The 23,584-nt window shown below is 39.0% G+C and overlaps 1 protein-coding gene across 3 annotated transcripts in view; it reads left to right on the top strand.

Moving 5' to 3' along the window:
* The first annotated feature begins 7,832 nt into the window (after positions 1-7,832).
* Positions 7,833-23,584, top strand: part of EYA2 (EYA transcriptional coactivator and phosphatase 2) — a 151,327-nt gene continuing 135,575 nt past the window's right edge. For 2 of the 3 annotated variants that reach the window (XM_030533626.1, XM_030533618.1), the window contains exon 1: positions 7,833-7,959. The gene's annotated coding sequence lies outside the window, so the exon portion shown is untranslated. Of the gene's footprint in view, positions 7,960-8,768; positions 8,830-23,584 lie in introns of those variants that run through there. The other variant, XM_030533620.1, reaches the window with a different exon arrangement.

The following is a 23,584-nucleotide window of genomic DNA, read 5'->3' as shown; positions in this document are numbered from 1 at the left end:
TTGGTCACTCATTACATTATTAAGCAGTAATCAGTGAAAGTTGAAAATAGGATTTAAAAAATAAAAACAAACATGAGAAGCTGCATTTTTTTAGGAATCTGAGGGGGCATTTGGACAAATTGCCTACTTGAGCACCAAATGAAAAGGAAACATTTGGCCGGAAAAGTAACTTTTTTAAGTTATCCCGGAGAAACAGATCTTAGAAAATCCTCTGCAGAGCATAGCTCCCAAACTGTAAATCTCATTGATTTGCTTTACACCCCACTGGGGTGACCAAAGAATCATCTGAAGGCCAAATACAGCCATTGGTGATGTACCATGAGGATATGGGCTACTCCTCATCCTTAATATGGAGGAGTGGCCTAGACAGAAGTCCCGGCAAATGATCTCCCAGCTTTATCAAAACAGTCTGTCAGCTACTGTATTCCTACAGGCTAGAAAAGCTGAGCATAGACTAAAGGTACTGGTGCTTTCCACCTGAATCTATGTCTATGTACTCTTTCCTCTAAATTGATTAGACTGCTTTGTGGATCACTGCAGCCTGGAGTCACCTGCATTCTTTAATAAGAGTTAGGCATTTTGAAGATATTCCAGATGGGTGTTTTGTGACTCTTCAATGAACAGAGTCTGCCCTTCCATCATTTATCTAAAAATAGGTTAAATAAGCCAATTAAGATTTGGAAAATGACAAACTAGTTAGAAATACTTCTGAGAATTCTAAAATGCATTTATTCTTGTTTCCACGATGGAGCATTCTCACTAAGCTTTCAAATATGTAGTAAAAGGACATGCTTTGGAATATTTCTGGAATTCTAACCCCAAACTTGGAATATTTTTGAGTTGTAGGGCTGCCAGATTTGCTCATCTGAATGGAACAGTTAGTCTGGCAGAACTGACTCATGATCATTGTACCTGACAGTGTTCCTTTTTGTGGGAATGTAACTCTTACTGTGAAAATGTTGTACTAAGCAAGCCTTAGTTCCGCTCATAAATCAGCCTGGTGAAAGGTTTGAAAGCCTGTTTCTGTGCTGTAGTTAAATTACATTGAAAGTACAATTGAGTTGGTCCCTAGTTTCTCCACCAAGTGTAATGTAACTTAGAAGGAAGTTAGCTAAAGCAACAGTTCAGCGTACAATGCCAGCTGAGATTTCTTGAAATAAGCCAAAGTGAGGCAAATAACATTGAGGAAAACAGATTCTCCATCATATTTAAGATAATAATATTACAAATTCTAGATAGCTACTAACTGCTTATGCAAACAGGATGAGGCCCAATACCATTCTAATACAAAACAAACATTTGCACACACAAAATGGGCTAGCTATCAAACTCTTCCTGGGGTAATTAACTACTGATAAGTGAAATAAGCTAACAAATCTCAACCTAAGACCTCACCCCAAGATAAACTAGCCTTCAGATTTCCAGGCCCTCTCCCTATTTCAGATCCTAGTTTTCTCTACATAGAGAGCCACTTCCATCTCCTTTATATCCTGTGAATGGTTAGTGACCTGCACCTGTCAGAGTGAGTCAGCAGAAATCAGTCAGTATTTGCATGTAATGTTCCAACACCTGCTAATAAGTTAGGACAACAGAAGATTTCTGTGTCCTGTTACTGTTTGTTTGTGCAGTGTTATACTAAATATCTAATAAAAAGGCTGTGGGCAAAAATTATAAATTGACCCACATTTGTTTTAAATATTTGTATCAAAAGTTTGTGAGATTCAGTTTCTACTTTAAAATTTTCCACTTGCAAAGCCATTGTTTAGGCAAATCTAGCCACAGGTGAAATCTTGTTGTTCCTACTGGCAAACATGGTTTTTCACAGTGAAGTATGGTAATAATCCATCCTGGAATAAATCACAACTTTTTCCACACATGTTCTTTTTGTGAAATTTCACCATCTTCACAGTGAAAGAAATTTTTCCATTGCAAAAAAGAGGCCTTTCCTGTTTTGTGAGACAGTGGAAATTTTCAGGCAAATCTGCAATTTTATTTTATTAAACAAACATAAAAACTCAATTTTTTCTAGTCAATTCAGCAGTGCAAATTAATTAACTAAGCCCATCTCTGCTTGATACCAACAGGGTAAATCATTAGCTAAAGTAAAATGGCACAATTCTATTTTTAAAAACTGAAAGAGGAATGAGATGTAAAACTAAAAACCAACCAGGCATGTTTGATCATTTTGCAATATAAAGATCAGGCACTCATAGGGTGCAGGGTTTTATTTGTGTGCATTATGTTAAAGATTGGAAACCATATGTTTTAAGAACAGCTTCAATAATATCAGTAGCTATGGTCCTCTCAGATTACTTTTTACTGCCTACCTAATTTTGAGCTTTAATTGCTAACATGCACTTTGTTTATCAGTTACAAATGTTCTGAATTTGAAAGCAGTGGAAGGCAAAGCAAAAAATATTGGTCCCTCACAAGTACTAAAGAAACAACTAAGAATTTGTTTAATATTATGACCTGATTTTTCTTTACTATAAATGAGTACAAATACAAAAAATATAATAAATAGATGCCTCCAGTTCTGATGATAAATGAGAGATGCTAGAACAGGGATCTTTGTTAAAGCATGTGCTTAGCTATTGAGGACTCAATCCAGCAAGGTGCTGAGTGAGCATGTTGTCACTGATTCAGCAAAGCACTTAGCTCATGCTTAACTTTGAGCAACTGAATAGTCTTATAAGATAATCATGTAGGTACTTGGGTGTTCTGCTGTACTGAGGTCAATTTGAGACTACTTGGGTGCTTAAAGTTAAGTATATGCCTAAACTGCTTTTTGGATCAGAGCCAGCGTGTTCAGTCCCCTGCAGGACTAAGTCCTAGTATCTGGATCTTTTTTTGTTTTTAAACTATGTTTATCTGTATAAAAGGTAAGGATTAGGATAACTTTGGTGTTGAATAGATTGTAAGCACTTTGAGGCCTGGTGCCTCTCCTCTTTTTTTAAAGCAGATATAAATTAATGGTGTTATATAATGAATAATAATAATAATTCACAACATTTGTAAAAATAAGAAAGCATACATTAGCTGGGAAGGCAAATTTCACTGCAGTCCAGAGGATCGTTTGTTATGAGCCCATACTGCCACCAGCTCTTTTATACCAACTCTCATTAAATATGGAGTTTTTCTTATAGACCTAGTTCTTAGGGTCATATTTTTATCCAAGAATCTCAGCTTTCATTTTTAGGGGGGGAAAGGAAGTTATTGGCCTTCATCATTGCAGAGGAAAGTTTGAAAAACTCTGCACCCTAAAGACTCAAACACTAGAAGACAAATAAAAAGGACCCTAAACTTATTATTTATAAAATCTCATGATTTCTAAGCCAATCTCATAATTGTTTGTGGCTTATAATAATAGGAGATGGTATATCTCCTAGAACTGGAAGGCCCTTGAGTCTAGCCCTCTGCATTTACTAGCAGGATCAAGTACTGCTTTTTGCCCCAGATGTCTAAGTGGTCCCCCTCAAGGGATGAACTCACAACTCTGGGTTTAGCTGGCCAATGCTCAAACCAGTAAGCTATCCCTCCCCTCTAGAATATCAGGGTTGGAAGGGACCTCAGGAGGCCATCTAGTTCAACCCCCTGCTCAAAGCAAGACCAATCCCCAGACATTTTTTTACCCCAGTTCCCTAAATGGCCCCCTCACAGGGTTGAGCTCACAATCCTGAGCTTAGCAGGCCAATGATCAGACCACTGAACTATCCCAGCTTTGTGCATCATTTTTGGATGCTTAGGGTTGGTAATGCTGGATCAGTATCCCATCAAATCTTTCTTTAACCCCGCTCAAATCAATATGACTTTCCTGCTTTCTAGGTATGTATCAGAAGAGTTTATGGTCATAATAGCTAAAGCTAAAGGTGCTGTTAAGTGTAAGTTAAGTGTTTCTCTTTCGTTGACTGGTTTGCTATATTGGGGAAACACTTGTTTGGCCTGCTGTAACAGTGTTTGTTTTTTGCCTGTCAAGGTGAATAGTAGAGCTGGTTGGGAATTTTCCCTTGGAATAATTTTGTGACAGAAAAAACACAGTTTGTACAAAACTGAAAATTCCTGCTCCAGCTCCCCAGCAGCCTGACTAGGAGGCTGCAGTGGATCTGGGGCTTCCAGCTCTTCAGTAGTCCACGACAGGCTGCTACAGAACTAGGGCACCTCAGACTCCATGGGCAGTCAGTTCCCCAGCTGGCTCACTCCCTGGGCTGCTGGACTGGCAGTTGAGTGAACTGCCCAGTGCCCCTGGATGTATGACTAGCTTGCCAGCAGGACAGCCAGGGACCTCACTGGTAGCCAGGGATCCAGCAGAAAATGTTTTTAAAAAAATTAACTTTCAAGTTTTCTGGAACAAATTTGTTCAAATATTGCTGTTCCATGGGAAATTTTGCACTTCTAACTTTTTTGTTCCAATTTGGAACTTTTTTTCAGAAATGCAAAATTTCCCATGGGATAGAAATTCAGGATCCTGTCCAGCTCTAGTGAATATACAACATTCCTTCAGTTGCATTTTGGGTAATATTTTTATCTTTTCAGTTCCTAGAAGAGACAGGACCAGTTCTGAATTGAATGCCACCACTCTCTTGGAGATGCATAAAAAAAAAATAAACTAAATTGGTTTCCAGCAATTTTGCAGGCTTGGACGCAACTATAACAGTGAAATAAAGCAGCAGGTATGGTTCCACATTTCCCACAGTTAGTCGGAGCGTTAATCCATTTTGAATAACAAATCTAGTAAATAATAAAATCTATGAACAACTAAATGGTGTCCATTTCACTGTTACATTTATGCATGAGCTGTAGAGAACAGTTTCACTTGTGCCTAGGCTCTCATGGTCTTGATCCTTTTCCCATGTGATGGTGAAGTAGACAACTCACTCTCCCAGGTGTCTGAGGAGAAAATGTAATGCCTTTAAAGGAAAGCATCCTTCTGGGAGCATTAGCCAGATGGCCTGTACAGTACTTCCCGCCCCCTTTCAACTGTCTCAGCTATAAGTACATAAAACACCTATCTAGTAATTGGAAATATAGATTCTGAACTGTTATTAATTCACATATGTATGCACAACTTCCATTTGTTATTTAATCAACAGAGGCAGCATGCTCTATTGGAATAAGCACAGGGCTAGGAGTTAGGAAATCCCAATTTCTCATCCTGATTTGTTCTGCAACCCATCGCAAATGGTTTTACCTCTCTCTTCCTCAGATTCTCCAGCCATAAAATGGAAATAAAAAAACTTTTCTGATATTCTAAATGCTTTAAGATCTTCAGATGAAAAGTTATATAAGGTGCTATATATCAGAACTGGTCAAAATATTATGAATTACTAAACTAAAAATGAAAGTGAATTCCTGCCTCTTTTTAAGCTTCTTTACTAAATGTATTACTGAAGTACTTCAGATAAATAATAAACATACTAAAATATATAAATGTTTACCCATCAGCTAATAACAAGTGCTTCAGGCCCCAATTCATAATTACTTTGCCTGTAAATTCTTTGGGGGGCAGAGACTGTCTATTTGTTCTGCGTTTGTATAGCACCTAGTACAACAGACTACTGGTCCATGACTGGGTGTTCCGGGCACTAATACAAATAAGAATAATAACTTAAGCACGTGTCTAGCTGTAAGTACATGAATAATCCTACTGAGTTCAATATGACTGCTCACATGCATAACGCTGGGCAGCTGCTAACAGGCTTTGTTAAATCAGGGCCTGAGTGCATTTTGTATGCAAGCCTTTTTTAAGTACCGTTACGTATTTGCCCTGTTAGCAGGACTCCTTACCAAGCAGGTAATCAGTTTATTGGAGGAAGGAGGGAGAGACTATTCCTGAAGGACATGGTTACTTATGGATAGCCTGTGGATCAGTCACTGGATCGATAGTTTAGGGTGAAGAGAATCAGAGAAGAAATAGTCCAGGCTGGTGATTGAGGCTAATTTAACGTGTGAGAGTGACACAAATTCAGAACTGCAGCAAACCCGTGGTGGGTTAGTGCTGTGAACTTATGGAGAGGAGGGAGAATAACAACTGAGTTTTGGTTTTGGGGGGCTATAGAAGGCAGTTCATATTAGGAAATTTTCCAGCTCCAAGCTGATGCTGGACTCTAGATTTCCTTTGAAATGTCAGAATACTTTGCAGTCAGGCTGATCCAAGAGGATTTTGATAGTAAAACCAGCTGTCTAGTTGCAATGATGTTTTTGTTCCATTATCAAAAGTTTGAGTTAAATCCATGAGTGTATTAATGAGTGTGGATGGATTATATGTGTGAGACCAGGGGGTGGATGTGAAAGAAGTGGATGTAGAGAGTATGCGCTTGTACATCTATGGTTGGGGTGGGGGGAATGGGGAAATATGCATGATTTAGTAAGGTGTGTATACTGAGAGGATCAGAATGTATCTCTGCATCTCATGTCTTTTTATGTATATATGGGACATGTCTGAATGTTTCTATTTGTATATGGGTGGCTCGTGTATCAAGCCAGTCTGTGTGTATGTGATGGGTCTCCTGGCAGAGGAACTGCAAAATCTCAGGAGGCTGCTTGGGGCGGCACATACACCGCCTGGTATGTGAAAAGCTCTGCTCCCTGTGCATCAGTGATCTCAACAGGACAACACAGGTTTGTCACCTTACTCATGTAAGTGTTTGCAGGATCAGGCCCTAGCACTCTAAGTCACCAGTCTGTGAAGCAATGTGCATAAAAGGAAACTGCCACAAAACAATTGTTTTACTGGAGTGGAAACCAACATCACCCTTTAAATCAGTTACAGCATTAATTTTTTTTTACGTTTTATATTTGAATGTATACTTATACCAATTTATAGCTACATATTTATCTTAATAATACAGACAAAAGCATACTATTCTATTACACCTTACCAAATGATTGAAAACATTTATTGGCTTTTCTTATGATTTCTTTCACATTTTATAAAGGTGGTACTTCAGCAAACAATTAACATTTTATAATAGGAGGCAGATTTCATAACAGCAAAAGAAGCATTATAAATTCAGAAGGGGAAAATAAGCTAAACAACTGCCAGCACAAATAAAAGAAAAAGCAAAAAGGGTAATAAATAAAAGAGGAATTCAGAGTAATCTGAAAGACAATTGAAAGTGAAACATAATTATACCTAGTAGCAGATTTATTTACACAATGTACTTGGATTGTAAAGTACTTGAAACAGCCCCCATGCATCTCACTGTTTGAAATCTAGAAGTGAAGGCACCATGAAAATCTCAGTGTTGCCAACGCTGGTGATTTTATGGCGAGGTTTCGCAATATCTGGGGGTTTACCTATGACCTCAGCTTCTGGAGACAAGTGATTCCATGACCATCTCAGAATTCTCTCCCTCAACGTTCTAGCCCTCAATGTTTGCGGAGAAAAGCTTGAATATGTGACCCAAGTGCGCCCTGCAGGCTCAGAGCTAGAAGGCAAATTAAAATAAATCCCAAATTATTGTTAGTTTATGTTGTTGTTTTTTTAAACGCTGGTGCTTTTTCAAGCCCATCTCATGATTTTTTTGGGGGGTGAGGGGGCTGTTTTATGAAGCCTGGCTCCAACCTTTACTTCAGTCCAGGGACCCCCCTCCTCCTTGCTCCAGCACTGCAGACACAGAGCGGAATTCTGCCACCCCCCCAAGCTCTGTAACCCCGCTGTCCAACACCTGCCCTTCCAGCAGCCCCGGGCTCCGGGCTCGCTAGCGGACTCCTGGCAAGGGACGAGGTAAGGGCAGATGCTTCACGTTCCGGGCGGGCATGTGCACACACACTCCGCACATGCTCACTGGGGCTGTGTCAGGAGTTTGGAGGGCACATTGGGAAGCCCGGCAGAGCCTGCTCTTACACCGGCTCTGGAGTTCCCAGCCGCGCAGTAGCTGCCCCAGCCTCCCTCCGCTGGCGGGCGGTGCGGGGACAGGGAGCTGAGCGCCCCGGGGCGAGCACCGTCTGCAGCCGGTGGTGAGTGCGACCCCTTCCCTTCCCTGCCAGTGCAGTCGGGGCACTGGCCCCGCTGGGGACGCAGAGGGGCACCTGGGGGTGCTTTGGACACTGGTCCTTGCCTGCGAGGGGCGGGGAGAAGCGAGGGATGCTTTCGGCACCGGTCCCCACGCCCTTCTCTGGGGAGTGGGGATTTCAGCCGGGCCGCTTCCTAAGAGCTCCAAGTTGAAAGGAAATGTGCAGCCCTTTGCACAGGGTTTGGGCGCTGAGATGAAATACCCGGCTCCTGTCCTCCCCATGCTGCTGCCTTCTGTTTCTTGGTCTGGGGGTGGGGGGAGCCTAGTGCACCCCCCAGACCAAGTGCCCCTCCACCTGCCCCATCGCAGGGAAGGAAAAGGAAACTGTCACTCAGTTGGCCGCTTGGTAATGACACACGCACGTTTTTTCCCTAGCAGAAGCAGAGCTTGAAAAAACTCTTTCCCCCTCTTTCTAAACTCTGAGACTTTACCGCAGCGTGCCTGGGTCTCTCCACTATTTCTCTCTCCCCTTGCCCACGCCAGCGAGGTGCACTGTGTGTGGAGTGGAGAGCAGGGGCTAAGAGGAGAATCTCTGTGATTTTACACTGATTAAACAGTTAAAAAAAATCAAACTCATCAGCTTTTAATTTTTTTCTTAGTCCGTCCCCCTCCCCCGTTTTAGTATTGTTTCTGGAGCAATTTGCAAAAGCCAAGGAGGGTGCATTTACTAGCCTGAGTGGGGGGGTTAAACAATGTTGATAAGAGTAGGAGGAAGTTCTTTGTGGGTAAAATCTTCAGTGACACTAGTTAGCTCCTGGGGATAGAAGCAGGAGAGTGGATTATTGAATTAATTTTAAGCTTCATGCCATTCTGGGTAGGTGACTATTGATTCTGCTTTCTCGGTTTTCTGTTAGCACATGGAGTAATTGTTATTTGCTATAAGTCGATGGTGGCATGATTTACCCTAGACGGTAATAGCTTTGAACCATGTGGGAAAAGTAAGTGTGTGTGTGTGTGTGGGTGGGGGGGGGAGACAGGCAGTATAAGTTATTTGTTCATAATAATGGTAAAGACTTAAGGACTTTTATTTATATTTCCACTTGGCCATTTTGTATCCTACAAAGTAATTGAATTCTTATTTTGGTTTCATTGGGGTACATTTAAAGCAGGGTGCTATTAAATTGTCTTGTGTTTGTATTGCTGTAAATTCCATAGTTAGGGAGCCTTAAATCTGAAATAAGTTGTTTCTGAGGCACTTCACTCTTGCTAAGAATCAGGCTGAACAGAGACAAGAATATTAAAATAAAATAATTGAAAAATGAAATCTCACCATGAAATCTGAGGATGTAAAATGTTGGCTTAGGTTTGATGTAGTGAATACCAAATTTCCCCCCCAAAAAAGTAACCTTAAAAATGTCAGAAAACTGTCTTGTGAAAACACTGTCATCAATTTTGCATTGTCTTTTTAAGTGTAGTAGCAATATTCATTTTACATAATAGTTTGACTGGAGCGTAAGATTTAAAGTTTTATAGAATCAGTCTAAATTGATGTAGTTTTAAGAAACTGTGCAAATCATTTAACTATTTTAAAACAAATTTATTTACAAACCACAACTGTTTGAGTAACTTAAATATAGATTTAAAATTAGTTAATACAAAATCTTTGTTCACACTGAACATAGGGGGAAAAATTAAGTATATAAATCACACTAAAGATAAACATTAAAAACATTAAATAAACTTTGAGTGTTAAGTCAGAGAATGCCTCTAAAGGAAATTATTTCAGGTATACAACTGCATTATTTCGAACTTAATCTATTAATTTAATGCTACATTCCTCTTGGACTAAATTTTAATTGTTAAAATACATATGTTTAATCAAACTTTTATTGGTCTACATCCAATTTATTAACAACCGTTTTGTTCAGTATAGTATCAGGCATGCACATCCCTTAACGCTCCTAATGTAACTGGCAGGAATGGTTTATTGTTTAGACTTCCTTATAGAATTTGCTGATTTACTGAGATTTTTCCTCCTCTGGAATGCTTTTCATGGAGGATTTTGTTATTCATAGTTTCCAAATACATTGAGTGCTTCTATTTTCATGTGACATTGCAATTCGTATGTATTGGAACATTCCTGCATGCTGATCCCAAGAAGATGGCAGACATTTAACCTGGTTGTTTATTTCCAAACTAACATCTTAGCTCCTTTCAAGCTGCTTTTAGATTTAAAAACACAGGACAGGCTATCTTGCACCATCAGTTTTTAAAGGCAACTCTAGTCATTTCCATTTCTGCTTAAAAACCAATGGCACGACTGGTCCTGTAATACTGTAAACATGAATATGAGAGGCTTCATTATGGTTGTCCTACACATTTATAAGTATTTATAGCCTCGGATATGTTCCAATATAATCTTTTAAAATTCATAATTGAAATTCACTTGAAGTGGCATATTAAAGCCAGTAATACTGATAATTGTTTTTTAAACAAACTAATCTCTCTCCAAAAAACAAAATAGTTAAAAAAAATACTACCAAATGTGTACTTCATGATTCCATGTTGAGTCTTAAAATTAATTAAAATCAAATTGTTAAGGAAAAATCATGTGACATCAAATTTATTTGAATGAACAGCAGGTAACATTTCTCCATTAAAATTTATCATTTGTTTGTATTCTCCCTCACCACCATTTTGTTTTAAAATATTACAATGAGACTTGATCCCTATGACTTGCTAATTATATCATAATTTGGTTGAAATTGTCTAAATTTGCCATTTTAAATTTCATTATAAGAGCTTCATTTTGGAGGAATAAAATGTTAGTTGTTGTTGGGGAGAGACTCTAAGAATCTATACAAAGCTACAATACGTGTGCAGACACATTGCTATTATACAGACATGTTAAACTGAGAAATGCACACTGGAAACAAGGGACATTGAGAATATTGTCATTTAGGGCATGCTCAGTGCTGTTGCGTTGTGCTTAGATAAGTGATTGATACTTTAGTTTTTGCTAAAGATTAAATAGCTTAATATAGGTATCAGTCCTGCAAACACTGATGGACTTTCTTAACTTTAAGCTTGAGTAGTCCCACTAACGTCAATGGGACTACTCATGCTTAAAATGAAGTATGTGCCTTTTTGTAGGAGCTGTGTATGTATTTATAGACAAACGCATGTTCAACAGAGATCTATTAAACAGATTTCCATAATTTTCTGCCGCCTTTTCAGCTATTCGTCATGCAGTAGTACAACAGTTAATCTGAAATTGGTTATAATTCTCTTCAGTGAAATTAGTTTCCTCTCTGCCAAACTTTGCAATAGCCAGATGTTTTTAAGGTGTCCTCAGCTGGAGTAACCAACTAGAGCAGCGTTGAAGACTAATTAATCGTTGCAGTAAACTCCTTCTGCAGTAAATTCACAGGTTGTTATACTTAATATGTTGAAATGACTGTTAGGATTTTTTGTGCAGTGAAAAAACATTTAAAAGTTAAGTGAAAATAAAAAGATGTTTTCAAAAATACCTGGAAAATAGCTTGTAATTCATTTTGCCTGAGTGGATTTACTGTTAAGGTCAAATGATTAAATTAAGTTGCAAATTCAAATTCTGTTCATAGTGTGTATGACCTAATCAAAGAATCTTGTTTTCAAATATGACATTCAAAAATAAATGTTCCCTGCGGGTCAGGTAGGCTGTGTAGGGAAAAGTTGTACTGTCATTGCCTATATTTTGTGGGTAAATGTAGGATGTCAGTCTCTAGGGTTGTTAATCTGGTACCTCTCATTAAAATTCACTACAACAAAGACAGGGAAAAAAAAATAATTGCAAGGAACCATGTGCTAAATATACAGCATATCTAAAACTAGAACTATGAAACTAGCATATGTAGACCATAAACAAATTAGTTGCAGAATCACTATTCAGCATTTTGACTTAATATGTGTTTTTTAAAAAGTAGTGATTGAGCTAGTCCAACAAATCTCTTCACATACTGCTCACTCTAGTAAGAATAGGATTTAGAGCTAAGCAAACCCTGAACAGTTAACCAAAAAATCCCCTTTTTTCCTCGTCCTCCATAATGACAGAAAGATTATCCTTAGATGGTTTTTGTTTGTTACAGTTATTGGCTGAAAGGTTCAATTAGAAAACAATTGGTGATGGCAACTTAACGCAAATAAGATCTACAAATAAAGATGATGATGCATTGTTTTAACTTGTGTAATGGTGTTGAACAAACACCCTGTTTTAGTCAGGTGAGGATAAACCCCTCAGGTGGCAAATAACTGCAGTTTGGTGACAAGAGTGTATCACTCAGGGCTCAGAGCAGCTGCCACTTGTCAGAGGACCTGATGTCATTGTGCTTTGTGAAAGGAAAAAGGGAAATTTTCCTTCATCTGGTTGCAAAATAATTTATTTTGCTCTGATTAGACCTAAGGTTAATAAGAAAGGCCTGATTCTCCTCTCTGATAGGCTGTTGTAAATTCAGGAGTAAGTCTACTGAAATTACACTGATTTAAAAGCAGAGAGAGAGAAGAAACATAGCTAAAATATTATGGCAGAGGATTCTATCTGCTGCCACACATACTGCATCTTCTTTCATTTTAAATACTCAGATCTCTGATTCATCCACTGTATTATACTCTGGCTTTAGTTATGTATCTTTATGCTTTATTTAAAAATACTCGGCTTAATGCTGTGTCAGTTAAAGGGGAAAAACACCTACAGGATTATCACCCGTCCCATCTAAATTATCTAGTATCAGAGGGTAGCCGTGTTAGTCTGGATCTAACGTCTGTTAGTCTATAAGGTGCCACAGGATTCTTTGCTGCTAAATTATCTAATGTGTAACTGCTTAATTTCTAGTAATAAGAGTAGCATATAAACAAGTTTATTTAACGGCTATGTTACTGAGTCATACTGTATATAGTTTGTTAGCACAGGGGAATAATTTCTGTTTAATAGCATGTGTGGAGTGCCAGAGCTCATAACAGATTTTTTTGTTGTTAGCTGTGAAATACATGTAACATCTTCAATGGTCTCTTCCATCCCATTTTATCACCATATACTATTTGAATGCAATATGTTTAGCAAGTTTCTCTTCCATTCGTGTGCAGAGGCTCTGCAGAAAGCCATAAGTCTGCTTCAGAGTTCTAGTAAAGTTAAATGTGAAGCATGTAAAACTAGGCTTTTATTTTATGGATGATTCATGTAGTCAGACAATGGTTAGGAAAGGTGAGTTAAAAAAAAAAGACAGAAAAAGTAGTAGGTTTGGGTGAGGCAGGTAACACCTGGTTATGTCACCTATGATGTGGAGCTTAACACTAATTCATAGTATCTTACGGAAATGTGAAGATGTAGGACCATAAGCTTGAGATGTCTAAGAACAAAAATTTTGTACACCACACATTGTGTAGTCTGTGAACCTGTTGTTTAATTATCTCCGTTTTCACCTAACAGCTGTGTGTGTGTGTGTGTGTGTGTGTTTTTAACAAGAGGCACTTTAGGACCCACAATACAGTAGCAGAAGTGGTCTCCTTTTTGTCTTGTTATGAAGATTATTTGGGGCTTGGTGGGCATAGTTGTGCTGGGTTGGAAGCCTGCTTGAACTTGTTTGCCAGATTGAAATATTCAGAATAGTCAGGTACATTATAAACACAGTTTAGTGACTTGCAGGATCAAAATTGAAAAGGCAATCTCTTAAAACATTCAGAAAAATATTGTGATTTGTTTATGACCGTGTCAGTCAAAAACAAATGCACAGCCACACACACAGTAAGATACATATAGTGTTTAAAGGAACTTCTTGGAATCCCTCTTGTCCAGTTCTGGCTTAAATAGTCACTTAATTCCCTCACCACTCAAGCTCTGTTTTTGTGTTTTTGTTTTTTTTTTAATCTCAGAGGAAAGGGGAATGTTTTATGCCTTTTTTTTAGTTTGAATTTTAAAAAGCGTTCGATTCTGTGTTTCATCTTCAGCAAGGACAAATAGAGGACTGTAACTGAGAGACTGGTGAATGTTACTTTACAACCTACAGACTGATTCATTGTCTTTTTAATTTTTCATAACAAAAAGCCCACATCTCAGAAGTGACTCTGGGCAATGAAGATTTTAGTTAGTAGGAGTAAGTGGATGTAGGAGTAGGATGTTTTTTAAAATTAAATTAATAAGGGCCCTAATGCTACAAAGAGAACCTGGGTTGTCCCAAAGAATTATCTTTGTTGAATTGGAGTCAAATGGCCTAATTTTGTACCACTGGAATCAATTGGAGTTTTGCTTTTGACTGCAGTGAGACAGGATCAGGACCAAACTGAGCTGTGATATATTTTAATTGTTACAGAAGGAACTACGTTATAAAGTGACTGTAGACGCTACACAGAACATTGAATAATAAGTCCAAATCCTGCTGTCTTTGTTACGGCAATATTTTCACTGACTTCACTGGGAGTTTTTCCCTGTTTGAGGACTTGCAGAATTGGGCCCATAATTTGGAAAGCACCTTGAAGATGAGAAAATTTACCATGTAAGGGCTGTTGTGTTTCAGAAAAAGTCAAAGTCTGAATGTATCTTTCTAAAAAGTCACTGATTATTTTGAGTGTGTACAATAGTTTCTTAACCACAGATTATTACTACTAATTTCTTTTCTAGAAATATGAAGGATTCATTCAGGATGGTGTAGAAGAGGGACTCATGAGAACCATATTTATATATCTGAGTATGTAACTCTATGGGTTTCACCTGAATTATTTTCAAAAAGTACCCTCCCTGTATTTTTAAGAAGTTATTGGACAGCAATTTTGTTTCTTTACCAAAGGAGTGAAAACCCCAGGAATTCTTTTATAATTTGGAAAGAATGTCAAAAGTAAAGTAGTTAAACCTAAGTGTGTTAGATCATATGCTCTAAATGCATAAATAAGCATAACTGTGATTGCAGAAACCTAAGTTAAAGCCACTAACAATGCTCTCCCACAAACTCTAATTGCTAAAAGGGAATGACTTCAGCCATTGTGAAATTTGTGCCTGTTTGTTGACCGATGGTGGTGGAAGTGGAGTGTGTATTTTGTTGGAGTATTGTGTTTTTATTAATGCTAGAGCAGAATACAAAGCCTGAAAATGGAGCTAATTGCAGCAAAAACCTTGGATATGGTTTCAAGGTTAGGGATTCTAAAAGCAGATGAAATGACTATTCCATTGAGGGATGGAGACTGGTTGGAAGCCCGTTTGTGTGTGTTAGACAGTCCATTCCTACTATATACAATTTATGCACAATTGGTTTGCCTTTAAGAAAACAGGGGTTTAAAATACTTGGTTATAAACCTGACATTTCTTTATGTCCTGTTCCTATGCCTGAGAATGGCATGAAATGTTAGTGAATGTGTTTCATCATGCCAATTTTGGAAGCTTTTTGTCTCAAGTTTGTTTTTTCTGAGAAAGAAAAATGATGGGACCTGAAACATCACTTAATTCAAAATTTTCATTCTACTGCATGGTTGTTTTCAGTGCATCAGAACATGCATATTACAAAGCTGGTTATAATGAACTTTGGCTTAGAGCAAAGTCATTCTGTGGATGGAGTTCCACAGTCTGCATAGAGATTCCTGTAAGACAGGTCTTGGCTCCCTACTGTGTACTCATATGAACCCTTATAATTATGATCCAGAGGATTCTTGCCCATTTTTAGTCATACAAACACTTGTAGGAAAATGGTACTTTTATACTGTTTCAGGACACATGAGAACAGGTTTTGACTTGCAGCTTTGTACTGTAAACAGTTTGACCATCCTTAGTTTTGAGAAGGTGGACAGCCTAGTGAATGGAGAATGAAAGTGAAGTTTTTACTGGCTGAGTCTGAGATGCCGTACCATAAAAACTCCTTGCTAAATGCAGCGGACTCCACAGAGAAGTTAACCAGAGTAGGAAAGGGGAGGGGAGTTGGGGAGAATTTCTTAAACTCAGCAAATGCCTTTAAAACTGGAAATGCCTCTAGTATTACTCAGGCACCCACAAGAAACCAAACCAACAAGGGGAAAGTGGAGCAGGCTTTGGGGGGGGGGAGTAATTTTTAGTTGAGTAAGCAAAACAATTATGGGGGCTTGTTATTCACAAGTGTCTACACCACTCAAACACACCCATCAGCGGTTTCCACAAGACTGTGAAACAGTTTTGAAAGTTCTTTTCTGTTTAACATTTTTATGTAACCCATTCTTTGCCTTTATTATATTTTCCCCTTAAATAATTTGCAATAGATTTAAATTCAGAACTGAGCTAAGTTATCTAGCCAGTTGTGTGACCCTCCCCTTTGCATCTGATCATATATTTATATAAATATACACACACACACACACACTAAATTAGTTTAAAACTTTGAAAGGTTTAATTCTGAATCCTTGAAGACTCCCTAGGAATGCAGCAGTCAAAATCTTTACATGCTTACCAGAAATGAAACAACACTATTCTGTAAATATTTTTTTATGAAACGAAAGCACTGTTAAAATGCTTAGAGGCATTGAGCTAGGCATGGGGTTGGAAGCAATGCTGATGTCTGGGGATTAGTGCATATAATTTATTTTTACATGCATCGTCCCCCATACAGTACTTAAGTTTGGACAGATGTCGGACGTGTTTGGTCCCAATGCTGTTCCCAGTGCAGTAGGAGAATTTTGCTATTTAGAGCAGGATTGGGCCCTTTTTTGGAACATCCTCAAAACTTTTGCACTCACTACTAGTCTCATGCTGAAGTCATTGTGCACAAAACACCTACTGATTTAGGCTGTGTGTTTGGAAAATTACAAGGAGAGAGTGTCTCCAATGCACAGAAACGGGCATGTTATTCATGACTCTGTAAAGTTCATTATACACAAGCTAACAAAAGCCAGCAAATCCAAAGGTGATGGAGGGCTGAAGTGAGCTCCTTATCATTCACTGACATGCTTTGCCTATAAGCATCATAGCTCCTCCGGTGATAGGGTAAGTAACCTCACCTCTATAATGCTAAACCACAGCCGTGAGTTAGAGGGGGAGCATCACCTTTGATTTAATTCTTTTGAGTACATAGGTATGGCTGTGTGCCTGTGAGGGAGTATTCAGTTTTCTAGTTAAGAAAAGGAGGGGGGGAATAACTTGCTTCTCGGCCATAGGAACCTTTATAGCAGTGTTTCTGAAACTGGGGTTGCCACTTGTGTAGGGAAAGCCCCTGGCGGGCCAAGCCGGTTTGTTTACCTGCCCCGTCCACAGGTCCAGCTGATCGCGGCTCCAACTGGCTGCGGTTCGCTGCTCCGGGCCAATGGGGGCTGCTGGAAGCAGCGCGGGCCGAGGGAGTTTGTTAGTTTGACAATGACGTTTTCATGCTCTCTCTTTTTGTGGATTCTGGAGTGACTCTGAAGTCCAAAGCATGATACGCATGCTTGTGAACAGATTGGGCAGACAATGTCATTGGTGAGCGCCTTGGTAGCTATAGTAGTAGTATGATGCTTTTCCCTTGCAGCTAACAATCGATTATTTCTGTCCTCTTCAAAGGCTTGAAAAGCTGAGTGTTGTGTGTTGTCGTGCTGATCTATTTAATGCAGCCTTCTTAAGATCATTCTGTTTTATTGCACGACGGTGTGTGCTGATTTTGATGCTGTCCTGGTAGCACTTTCTGGGGTGGCCTTGATTCCGGTGTCCTTGTGCCAATTCTCCATAGAAACTTTTTCTGGGGAGTCGATATTCAGGCATCCTAATGCTGTGTCCAACCCAGCATAGTTGGGCTTATATCCTCATGGCCTCGATGCTTATGGCATTTGACTTTTGGAGAACCTCCAGGTTGGTAATTTTGTCCTGCCAGTGGATCCCCATAATGGCACGCAGAGACTGTATATGGACGGCTTCTAGCTGTTTGACATGCCATGTGTATGGTTTTCAGGTCTCTCAACCATAGAAAAGAGATGTGAGCACAAAAGAATTATAAAGTTTTATTTTTGTTGAGAGGGTTATGTTGTGGGATTTCAGGACTTTGTTACGTAACTTTCCTAATGACTGAGAAGCTTTTAGGTACTATATATATTATAAAAACCCTCAGTTCTTTCTGGTTTAAGAAGCTAGTTCAGGTCCGCAGAGTAAAAACATCTGGTCATTCAGATAGTGCTGTGAGAGTACATAGCCATTCACAAAATAGAATGAGATGTCCCTGCCTTAAAATGTTTACCGTCTAAGCAATGTTTGTGCCAAGTACTTGCTGTTCTTTTGTTTTTGGGTTTTTTTTTTTTTTTTTGAGATGTTTCACTCAGTTCATTATCTCCAGAATTTTAATTTTTGGTTTCAATTCTTGAGAACCAACCAGAGCACTATGGGCTATTCACTAGGTCTTATTTGATTTCTTTTTATCTAAAAAAAAAAAAAAAAGGCCATGAAAGCAGTCAATATACTTTGGAAAAAAAGTAGCCTAATAGAACAAAATGATTTCTGTGTAAAATATTTGATATATATATATATAAATCTGCTTTCATGCCAGACTTTGGGTAGATCAAATTTTTACAAGTTATAAACCCTAGGAAAACAGTGTACAATTTAAACCATCGATAGGACCTTAAGTTTAGCAGCACTGTTGGGTAGTATCATAAATTACCATCCTTAACTATTTCATTCCTAAGGATCCCAGTCCTCTTAAACTCAATATAATCAAGATTACTTTACCCACTATTGTAATTCAGACATGGATGCAATAGCCGTTTAACAACATATGGCGACATTTCACAGTATTGTAGGCCAGGAAGCGAAAAAATACAGTGTCCGACTTGAACGATATGGGGGTTGTGGTTGAGTAGATAGAATATAATTACCTGAACTGGAATTCAGCCAGGATTAAGGGACTATTGCTCCCACTCTTGTGAGAAGTGCCATGGGATTTTAAATGGCCACAAATGTTCCGTGTCTCAGTTTTACATCTGTGCTAAGATTTTACTTCCACTTGCACAGCTTTTCCGAGGCAAGTGACTATGGAATACAGACAGATGTTTGCACGCATGCTTCGTAGTCAACTATACAAATCCCCCCCCCCCCCCGGCCTCCCTTTGAATCAGAGAATAGAAGAATGATAAACACAAAGGTCAGTGTTGTTGTGCAACTGAAGTCTGAAGCAATTAAATGAGACTTGGTCAGTTGCTAGCTATGGATATGTGTGTTAGAGCACATTCCTCCAACTCTGCTAGCCTCTGTTTTTCCTTCTTTCTTATCCATTTGCTTCCTTTTTATGTACTTTTCCTCCCCAGCAGCGCAGCCCTCTAATAACATTTTCTTGATAGTTATTTAATTGAACAAATGGCTTCTACTTTTGCCTATTCTTCCCTTTCTTTGCCTGTTTTACATAACCTAGTACTTAATATATTCAGAGACAGACATGGACTGAACGCGGGTTGGGAGACAGGAACTTGAGTTTTATCCTGGCTCTGACATTAACTCTCCCTATAGCCTTGGGCAAGTCACTTAGACTCATTGTGTCTGTTGCCAGTATGAGAAATGGGCATAACTGGTGGTACTGTGAGCTTTAATGATGTGAAGTGCTGTATTAAGTCAGTGGTTTTCAACCTTTTTTCATTTGCATATGCTGAAAAAAGACCCCTTTGGAAATCTTAAACATAGTCTCTGGACTCCCAGGGGTCTGCGGACCACAGGTTGAAAACCACTGTTCTGTGGTAATTACAACCTTTCGCGGACTCCTTTTACACAGTCTGCTGACCCAAAACCACTGCGTTAAGCCAACTGTATTAGGAATTAGATGATGAGGAAGTTTATATTCCTAATAAAAATGGCAAAACCCACTAAAATTACATATCTAAAGAAACTTTTTAAATATTAAGTTCACTTTAATTTCAAAAATATCCACTTTGATAAAGCATGCTTTAAACAGTATACCTTGACCACATTTTAAAACACAAACAAACCCAAGACATTACTGATGAAATCAAATTTTGCAGTTGAAGTCATCGAGGCCACGATTTCACTCTACAATTTTATAAGGCTTTTCCTGCTCCACTGTTGCTGTTTAAGGGCCTTTTCAGCAAGGAAGAAGCTTTTTGTTGACTGTTCTGATGAAACAATGAAATTGAGTGTACACAAAATGCTGTCACGCACTAAGTAAACTAACTGAAGAAAAAGGGGAAAACAGGTTTTTGTTAACTTCTTTCAGTGGTAAGTACACTTAGTTGTTACTTTTCACCACAGTAGGTACAATATTTGTTTTTTAGACAGACAGAAACTTGCTCCCCATCTCTTTCTCCAAGTTGACAGCATTCATTTTAAAGTTTGGAATGTTCCTGTTGAAAAGGCAAAATAATTCAGTGTGTACCCCACATTTTATTGTTTATGGAAATGCCTTCCCTGATCAAATGTAATCACAAATAATGGTGTAAGTTCTCTTATCCAGACAGTTGTGGCTTTTATTTTTATGGTCATCATGTAAAGATAGCAAAGTTTGTCACGTAGAAGGAATTTTCCCACTGATTTTTTTTTTTAAATAGAAGGAGAGAGCCTCTGGATATGTTAATATCTTCCACCTGGTATGGACTAGGAAGAAAATATTCTTCAGTCAGCGATTAATTTGTCACCAGGGTTCGTTGGTGACCAACGCAGAGATGTCAGTTCCAGGAGAAGTTTGTAGAGAGAAGACAAAGCGTAATTTTCCATCGCAGAGACTTGTGAAGAAGAGAAACATAAAGACCTTGAAAGCAATACACCCAGCACGAAGGAAGATTCTAAGTGTATCAGTCACTAGCAAAATGACCAGGGAAGCATTCTACCTGCAAACTTCAATGAAATAAATTATATGGTGTTCAAGGAGGGAAGTCACCTGATACCACTTGAGAGAGAGAATTCTGACCTGCATTAATACTCAGATTGATTCTCAGCCCTCCTCAAAACTGCATGTACTGCAGGGAGACCAAACGTTAACTGCAAAGTGTCTTTAGCAACTAAGGATTTTTAAATTTTAGCCCCACCATTAAAAAAAGTGTTGATCTGAGATTTCTGCTGTGGTTTAAATTAATAAATTAGGCAGAGGATATACCTACATCTATTGACAGCCAAAATCCTTACAGAGTTAAGATTGCACCTATATCTCAAGGCCTGACCCAGGGCAGCCTGAGCCTTCAAAGTGGCAGAAAGTGTTGAGCTGAGGGCTTAACTCTTCCTTTTTCCTCATGAATAGCCATGCAATGTTGTGTGTAATGTGTAAAATGTTGAATGTAATAGTGCAGAAGGTGATTGTTTTTTTTTGACACAAGACCTTGCTTGAGTTCTCAGGTGGTCATGCTCACTTCCATTGCATGTAACAGAAGGGAGTAATGATCTGATATAGAGGAACCAGCAACATTTAGGATTTCTGCACTATTCACTCTTTGTGTTCTCAAAAGTCAATATACATCTTTAAAATGTCGCTAACAGTGATTCACTGCAAATTTTTAGCTCTGCCTGGTGTGTAATGTTTACTGGTATATTCTTCCAAAGAAAGTAGATGCTAATTCAGTCCTACGTTTCTCACTGGAGACAAACGGGAAATCTCCTGCATCCAGTGGTCTTTTGGAGGCGGGAGAAACGTTATAGTCCATCAACAGCAAATCGCTGGAAGAAAAGTGATGGCTTTTTGCCACGTTTTCCTCTTGAAATTCTAATAAATTCCTCAGTCAAAACACCATGTGAAAAAATAAATGGATGAATGAAAACTTTTTTTCACATGGAAAAAAATCAGGATTTTGTTAAGTTTGTATTAGACTATGTGAACTGGAGTGCTAGCACATCGCATTTCAAAGTATTTCAGAAGGGAAACTATGGAAATAACACTATTTTCCATCTTCTCTGAAATGTGAGACATGTCTGATAATGAGGAGCAGTTTCTGATCTCCAAAACCTTCTCAAAGAGCTCTGAATTGATGGCAAAGTGCTGTTTGAGTGTCTTCCAGGTAGATGATTATACACACAAAGTTGAGTGCACATTTAGATGCAGTGTTGGAAAACGTAGCCCTAACCAGTTAGTCAGTCTTGGTTAATTTTATAGCATGCTGACTGCAGAAGTGTACACATATGTGCTTTAATGCTAAGGACTCCCAATTACCTGGATTGTACAGTCATTTTTCCCCACGATGCAGAAGCTCCCAATTCTTGTCAAAGAATTGTAGAACTAGAACTGGTTGAACTGGGGGGAAGGAGGAGGGAAAGGTAACTTGCCTAAAAACCGGGAAGAATTTTCCTGCCCTAATTTTTCAGTCAGTTTTACACAGAATGTAGACGTGGAAAAGATTCTGTGTATGACCTTACCCATCCACTAGTGGCCAGCACAACTGTTCCCATCAGCGTTATCTAGTGTTATGCCCAGTCTGGTTCAAACTGTCTTCAGGAATAGAGGCTTACTTCCACAACTAAGTCCAAACCTGTATGCAGCTTCTATGGCAGAATTCTCCCAACTGATTTGCCTTGCAAAGAAAATATGTCCTGCACTCAGTTCCCAACAAGGCATGTAATATGAGTATCGATGGAACCTGTGTGTGTAGGAACTGTGCAGAATGTGCAGCAGAAGTCCTGGTACAAAGAGCAGCATTCTTTTCTCTCCTACTAGGAGGAATAGGGTTTACTTGAGATGGATCATCAAGCAGCTCACCAATAGCTGATGACCGAGCTATAAGTGTAGATGATGTATTATAATGTTCCAGGTGCTGTACAGACATGTTTAAAATTTTTGGCCTTCTCCCCTTCCCCCAAATATGTACCTGCATGCTTTCCTCTTCGGTTTGGGTGAAGGCATTTTAATAGCAATAACCTAAAAAACAGCTATAGGAAATGTCCCTATGCATGCAATCCTTCCAAGCCAAATTCCTGCCACAGGACATCATCTGCCGCTCAGCAAGCAGACGAGTATGTTTTTCTTGAGTCACTCAGGCAGTTATCCCTCTTTATGGTGATGAACTGCACCTCCTTCAGCTGGTATTAGCACCACACTAATTTCTCTTCCTCTTACCAAGGGCTGACATTCACACCTGCTTCTGCATGGCATGTGTTCTTCCCCCTTTCACCCAACATCTCCTGTTGCAAAGACTGGTCCAAAGCCCAATTTACTAAGGCCACTCCCACAGGCAACAACACTTTTAACCCCATAAGCACAATCCCTTCCTCTAATGATAGTCTACGAGCACAACCCTCTTTGAGCTTCCTTAAATGGATGATCTCTTCACTAAGGAAGGTGGCTGGGATTTGTGTCAATATGAAAAGAAGATTGCTAGACAACATGGCATGTAATGAAAATGAAGTGCTGGTTCTGCAGTCATGGGGAACTTCGGTAGTTTATTTAATACGGTGCACATTTTTAAAGTTCAGTGCATGCAGGCTGCACGTCAGGGCCTGGAACTATGTCATATTCCTTACAGATCCCCAAATTATTCAACAAAATAAATCACTTGCCAAGACTTATGGTCAGAACATGGTCCACAAATCAGAAATTAAGGAAGTAAATAGTTGGGACTTGGCCTATGAGAGCCATTTTCAAGTAGCTTCCCTTAGCTGTGCTCTTTATATTTTTAACGGCACTGTTTGCATGCTCAGAAATTCACGTTTCTGCCTGTAACAGAGGGTATGGCTACATTTGGAATTTCAAAGCGCTGCC

The sequence above is a fragment of the Gopherus evgoodei genome, chromosome 14 (genome assembly GCF_007399415.2).
Source record: "Gopherus evgoodei ecotype Sinaloan lineage chromosome 14, rGopEvg1_v1.p, whole genome shotgun sequence".
In the NCBI taxonomy this organism is placed as follows: domain Eukaryota; kingdom Metazoa; phylum Chordata; order Testudines; family Testudinidae; genus Gopherus; species Gopherus evgoodei.
This window is presented reverse-complemented; position numbering and strand designations above follow the sequence as displayed.